Genomic DNA, 7,134 nt, shown 5'->3' with positions numbered 1-7,134 from the left:
CGCGGTTTGCGTCTGGATTTTTGGGAGGCCCGGGGCTGTAGGAGCAGCCTCGCCTAGCAGTGAGCTGGGGCTGAAGACAGGGCTGCTGCTGTGGGGTTCTCGGCCTGACCAGGGGCCGCTTCTCTTCCCGGACAGCTTCAGAAGCTTCATTTCCACAGAGTTCCCACCTTGACTTAATTTATTTATTTTTTCTTTTTTTTTTTTTGAGACCAAGTCTCACTCTGTTGCCCAGGCCGGAGTGCAATGGCTGACCAAAGTGCTGGGATTACAGGCAAGCCACCGTGCCCGGCCCGTCCTTGACTTTAAAATGTTTTAATTTTTGTCAACTTGTCAGCTCAAAATGGCATCTTGTCATTTAGTTCCTGATGAGAGTGTGTGTCTTTGTTCACTGGCCATTTGTATTTCCTCCTCTGTTTATGGCCTTTGTACATTTTCCTGTTAGGTTTTAGGAATTTTTTTAATATAAAATTTATTTAATATAAATTTAAAGTACAGACAGGGTCTCCCCGTGTTGTCCAGGCAGGTCTCAAACTCCTAAACTCAAATCCCAAAGTATTGGGATTACAGGCGTGAGCTACCACCTGTCAAGGAATTCTTTACAAACAAAAAATTTTGAATAATCCTCTGTATCTCCTATGTGCAAATATTTTCCTTTCTCAAATATTTAAGGTACTTTAAAAAAATAAGTAATTTAATTTTTAATAAGCAATATACTCTATGTACAGAGTCCAAAATCCAAAAGGTGCAAAAAGATATAAATGAAAAGGTCAATTTCCGTGCTGTGCCCTTCCACAAGCCACCCAGTTCTCCTTCCAGGAAGCAGCAATATCTCATTTTGAAGTGATCTTCACAATAGATTCTATACTCAATGAAGCATAAGTAGGTGTGTGTGCTGTGTCTTATGAGTGCTAGTTTACGAAACACTGTTCCACATCTTGCTTTTTTTATTTAACAACGTATCTTGTAGACCATCCTGCAGCAGAGGGAGGGACCAATGGACCTTCCCTGCCACCATCATATCTGCCTGGATTATTGCAAAGGCCTCTGTCTGGTCTCCCCACTTTCATCCCCTGAACCCTTCAGTCTGCTCTGAGCACAGCAGCCACAGGCGTGCTTTTAAAATATGAAAATAGGACCATGTGGCTGCGTGCAGGCTCACCCTCCAGGAATCCTGGCGGTCCTGCTGGATCTGCCCTCACCTCTTCATCTCCTGACCCTGTCTCCCCTCTCTCCTGCTGCTTCCCCCTGCTCTAGCACAGGCACAGCCTCCTGGTCCTTTCTGATCCCAGCCTTTGCTCAAAAGTCTCAGCAAGTCCATCCTGATGGCCCTGTTTGAGGCTGCAGCAGCCTCAAAATCCTGTTTCCTGTCATCCTGTTTCCTTGGCACTTCCCTCCGCATTTGACTTATGTGTTTGTTGTCTCCTTCTCACCAGGGCATGACTTATGGTCTGTGGATTTGTCCCCAGGGTTAGTGGCACTCGGTAAATAGACATGAATGAATGGAGCCTTTGTTATTTTTTATTGGCTGCAAAGTCAGTGATGGAGAGGCCGTCCATCATTTAGTGACACAGGCCTAGCTGATAGTTTTTATTTCCCACACATTCATACTAAAAATGATGCCACAATGAATAGCTTTCCACACACAGCATTTCATATGAGAGTACAGTTTGAGGGATATATTCTTAGAAGTGTGTGAATTCTGAAATTGATGGTGTGTATTTTATATATTTGATAAATATTGCTTAAGGACCATCCATGGAAGTCGCATCAATGAATGAAAGTTATGAAACTTATCTTTGCCAATTTGATGGAAGAAAAAAAATCTCATTAAGTTGAATTTGCATGTTCCTCAGTAAAAATGGAGCTGACCATCCTTCATATGCTTATGAGCCATTTCCATTTCATTTCTGCAAAATTGCGATTCATATCCTTTGCCCATTTTTCTATGGTTTATGACAGTCTTTTCTTACAGAAGCTCTTTACATATGAAGGAAATTGGCTGTTGTTCATGACATGTTGCAAATATGTATTTTTCTCTAGTTGACTAGTTTTATTTTTATTTTTTTGCCATGGATGATTAAAATTTCTTTTGCATTGTTAAAATTATCAGTCTTTTATGACTTCTAAAGTTTTGTATTATACTTTGAAAGCCCTTCCCCACTCAAAGATTTTTTTTTAAAGATTCCCCCCCTTCCTTTTAGAGATGAGGGTCTCTCGATGTTGCCCAGGCTGGAATGTAGTGGCTCTTCACAGGCAGGATCATAGCTTACTGTGGCCTCAAACTGCTGGGCTCGAGTGATCCTCCCACCTCAGCCATCCGGCCCAGCTATTTTTATTTTTATTTTTTAAGGGATGCTATGTTGCCTAGACTGGTCTCAAACACCTAGCCTCAAGTGATCCTCCCACTTCAGCCACCTGAGTAGCTGAGATTACAGGCACGAGCCATCATACCTGGCTCCTAAAATACTTAATCTTTGACCAATGTATTTTTTATTTTGATGTATAAAACAAGGTAAGACCAACCTATTTTTTCCCCAGAAAATGCCAATGCCAGTACATTTTATTGAAAAATCTACCTTTTCTCCACCAATTTGAAACACCATCTTGATAATACAGCAGTTTTTAAAATGTATTTGAGCTTATCTCTGGGCTCTCTATTCTTTTTCCTAATCTTCCTGCTTGTGTATGCCTCGGTGCTCTACTGCTTTAACTATTATGGCTCTATAATGTAGTTTAATATCAGTCTTCTCATTCCTTATTACTCTTCATTTTCGTAATTGTTTTCTTTAGTGCTTTTGTTTTAAAAAAATAAACTTTATCTTTATTTTTATATATTTTTTGGAGACAGGGCCTTGCTCTGTTGCCCAGGCTGGAGTGCCATGGCATGATCATAGCTCACTGCAGCTTCACCCTTCTGGGCTCAAGTGATGCTCCCTTCTCAACTTCCCAAGTGGCTGGGACTACAGGTGCATGCCGCCATGCCTGGCTAACTTATTTTATTTTATTTTTTAGTATAGAGGAGTTCTTGCTATGTTGCCCAGGCTGGTTTCAAACTCCTAAGTGCAAACGGTCCTCCTGCCTCAGCCTCCCAAAGTGCAGTGATTACCAGTAAGAGCCATTGCACCCAACTTAAAAAGCGAACTTTAGAATTAACGATCATCCATGAAAAATCCTGTTGGTATTTTTAACTGGGGTTGTGTTTAATTTGTAGACTAAACTGAGGTGATGTCTGAACTGGTGGAAAGATGAATAGAATATTTATGATGTTAAATCTTCCTCTCTAAGGACAGTATATGCCTTCCATTCATTCAGACAGTCTGTGTTCTCTTCATATAGGTTGTGCATACGTTTCTTGCAGAATTTATTCTTAAGTGTCTTATCACTCTGTTTTTGTCAATGGGATCATTACATCTTCTAACATGTATGAAGACTGTGTGCTCATCCAAAAATCTGGGCCTCTGTTATTAGAGAATATGAAAAGAACGGATATTGGGGACAGTCAGCTTTCCCTGTCCCAACCTTCTCCTTTCCAACTTTTATCTGTCTCGTTTTTCTCCTAATTGCCTTGCTAACTCCTGCAGCACAAGCATCCTGGTGCCCTGGGCTCCCTGTCTTGGAGGAGGAGGAGGGAGAGGGGCATGTCCTGGAAAAGGTGGGGGATGGGGGGACTCTGGCTCAGAGGGGCATTTCTGATGCCTGAGAGGATGTGGGACCTCCCATGGGCAATGCAGGAGGAGGTGAGGGCTTCTGAATGAGCCTGGCACATGGCACAGTGAGCTTGCCTGGCTGGAGTGGAGGATGGGCATCGGGCAGAAGGAAAGCCAAGCTGGGCTGCAAGAGCACGTGTCCCACCTGCGGTGGACAGAAGCTGTGCAAATGGCTTCCCGAGCCTCGTCCTTCATCCTCACGGCAGCCACCATGTGAGGTGCAGGCCACGTCTTCATTGTGCAGGGAAGGGCTCTGAAGCACAGATGGGCACAATTCCGCCTGAAGGCAGGCCCTGGTGTCCGTCCGTCTGTGGTCTGTGGTGGTCCAGGCTGAGTCTCCAGGGAGCTGGGGGCGTTTGGAGCAGGAAGGGACCCAGAACGAAAGGGGGGGCTGTGGAGTGACCAGGAAGAATGGGGGCTTTTTCTGTTTCCTGGGAGCTCTGGTGAGGTTTGCAGGTGATGAGCGCCCCCTTTTTTCTGTCCAGGAGCTGCAGGATCTGCCAAGAGAGGCTGGGGAGGTCCTGAGACCCTTCCCTGTCAGCGAAGAGGAGGGAGAGGGTGGCAAGGGCGGTGAGCATGGCTTTCTCACCCACTCCCAGGGGACGGGAGGCATCGGGAGAGTGTCCTGCGTGGGGGAACTGTCAGAGGGGAGGATGACATCGTGCCCCCTGCACCTCCAGCCCCCGATAATGTGAGGATGTGCTAAGTTAGGGAAGTGAGGGAAAAGGCCCCACTCCTCCTAGCAGATTTCTGAACTGAGGTGAGGTCTGAGCTGGTGGAAAGATGAAATTTTGATTTAAATCTAGCTGGAATTTTTTTTTTAAATCTGCAAAGGATGCTGTTCTAAAGCTGAAAAGTGACGGGAAAAGCTCTGAGATGCACCTGGGGTGTTGTCTAGAAGTGGGGAAGGAAGCTCTGGCACAGAAGTTCGGGAAGTGTGGGGAGACAGAAATTCATTTCCCCCCATTCAGAGGGCCAGGTGCAAGTTTCTGCTGAACACTTTCCCATCTCTTCCAACCTAGACGTCCAGACACCTACAGCCCTGCATCTTCTCACTGAAAACATTTCCATCTTCTGGGTCAACAGCTGCACTTTTTGTGGTGTGTAGAAACAAAATACAACACCCAGTGTGTTGGGCGCTGTACAGGAGTGAGCGTTGGCAGCAGCGGGGGCTCGGTTCACCACCTCAGGGTACTGTGTGTACACAGGAGTCAGGAGTAAGTCACTTTCCCAGCCCGTGAGGCATCATTTTAGAGCTGGTTCCTCTACTGTACCAATGTTCCTGTTCTGCCTGGCCTTTGTCTGCAGCCCTGCTCCCTTCCCTGGCTGTCACCATTCCAGGAGCTGCCCTCCTGTGCTCTACACCGCTCCCAACCACCTGTCCCCGCCCCAGACTGTGGGTGGGAGCCCGACCTGCACTCTGGCTGTGCTGGAACAAAGCATCAGGGCTTGGTCACCATCAGCCGCTGACCACGGTCTGCTCAGGCTGCCGGGAGACCAGGCTGTGGTGGGGAGTTCCCAGGGATGGTGCAGGGCCAGCGCCTGCCGGGAACCTGAGCTAGGTAGGTGGGAAGTAGTTGTGAGCAAGACTTACAGCCTCACAGTGACGGGAACAGGAAGGTTCAGGAAGGATCAGTGGTGCTGCCGAATGTACCACGTGAACACAGAGTAGTCAGCAGCGCGGCCCTGGGCTCTCGGGCTTGGGGTGAAACCCTGATCTCCCCATTTGCAGCCACGTGGCCTTGCTCACCTGTCCAGCCTGGGTCTATCTGTGGAATGGGATGCGGTGGTGGTGCCGATGCCGTGGGGCTGTTATAAAAATGCTCTTGTTTCAGCTTGGAACTTACACCGGCCCTCCCCGTGCTCCCTGAGTGGCTGCTGTGCTGGGCCTCAGGGCCGCTTGCTCCTTCCCTCACTGTTCCCAAGCTGTCGGCTGCCCTCTGAGGTCTTCATTTGGGGGCGGTTGTACTCAGGCATCTGCGGACTCAGGCTCCGCGAGGGTGCGTTCTCCTGGGGTCTCAGCTCCTCGGTCTGACGGTGAGTCTTTCAGAGGCTGAAGGGTGAAGGGCTCCCCAAGCACCTCCCCACACTACTCATCCCGCAGGGCTTTGCCACTCAGTTCATGGAGAGGAGCCTGGGGGGAGCCAGGATTCCCATAGCTCCCAGTCTGAGAGGAGGGTGCCGGCCCACCACACCTTCAGCTGGGTCCTGTTTCTGTGTGTCAAGGCCGCCAGGTGAGTCAGCGGAGTGGCTCCTCCCGCCCATCCTCACGCCTGCTGCACTGGCTGAGCTCCCCGCGCCATAGACCAGGGCCTCGCCAGGGGTTGCGCTGCTGGTGCTCCCAGAGCCCAGGCCCCTCCTTCAGTCCTCCACGACTCACTGGGGAAAAGGAGCCCGCAGCCTTGCTGCCGTCCCGCTCCACAGGAACCACGTGAATTAAATTCAATTACTTGCGCCAAGTTCTTAGCCTGGGTCTGGCCCACAGAACTGCTCAGTGGTCGGTAGTGAACTCCCTGAGGTCGCTGATCTGCATGAGTTTTCTGTCTGTGATTGTTCTCTGAGGCCTGGCCGGTGGCCGCTGGGCCATCTGCGCTGGTTCTAACCTCCTGGGGTGGAGGTTTCTTTGCTCTGAAGCCAGGACTTCTAATACTTTGTGGGGGATTTTTCTGTTTTTTTTAGACGGAGTCTGGCTCTATTGCCCAGACTGGAGTGCAGTGGTGCCATCTTGGCTCACTGCAAGCTCTGCCTCCCGGGTTCACACCATTCTCCTGCCTCAGCCTCCTGAGTAGCTGGGACTACAGGCACCCGCCACCACACCCGGCTAATTTTTTTGTATTTTTAGTAGAGACGGGGTTTCACCGTGTTAGCCAGGATGGTCTTGATCTTCTGACCTCGTGATCCACCCGCCTCAGCCTCCCAAAGTGCTGGGATCACAGGCGTGGGCCACCGTGCCCGGCCTGTGTGGGGGATTTTTCAACCCAAGATCCTAACATGAGGGAGGCCTAATGTGAGCATCTTGGCTGCTCCCCACTTGAAAGACCCCTGCATCTGTGACCCAGCAGATACCAGCGTGCCTCGTCACCCAGCGCATGCCTCGTCGCCCAGTCGCGCCTCATCACCCAGCGCATGCCTCGTCACCCAGTCGCGCCTCATCACCCAGCACGCGCCTCGTCACCCAGTCGCATGGGAAAGAGTCCTATTTCCACAGTCCTGGGTAAAGGGGCTTGGAGTGGGGAAATGGGAGGCTCTGCCACCTGGCTGGACAGGAGAGGAATGCAAACGTGAACCAGCGCATTGATGATGCTGAGGTCGGTTTGTGGCGTGCAGGTGGCACACACTAGGGTCCGAAGGGCAGCAACAATGCCGGGCATGAGGAGACCTGCGTGAGACATGCGGCTGGCGAGGTGGCCAGGGCCAGGCGTGAAAG

Source organism: Symphalangus syndactylus, chromosome 6, assembly GCF_028878055.3.
Source record: "Symphalangus syndactylus isolate Jambi chromosome 6, NHGRI_mSymSyn1-v2.1_pri, whole genome shotgun sequence".
Lineage (NCBI taxonomy): Eukaryota > Metazoa > Chordata > Mammalia > Primates > Hylobatidae > Symphalangus > Symphalangus syndactylus.
Note: the sequence above shows the minus strand (reverse complement) of the source record.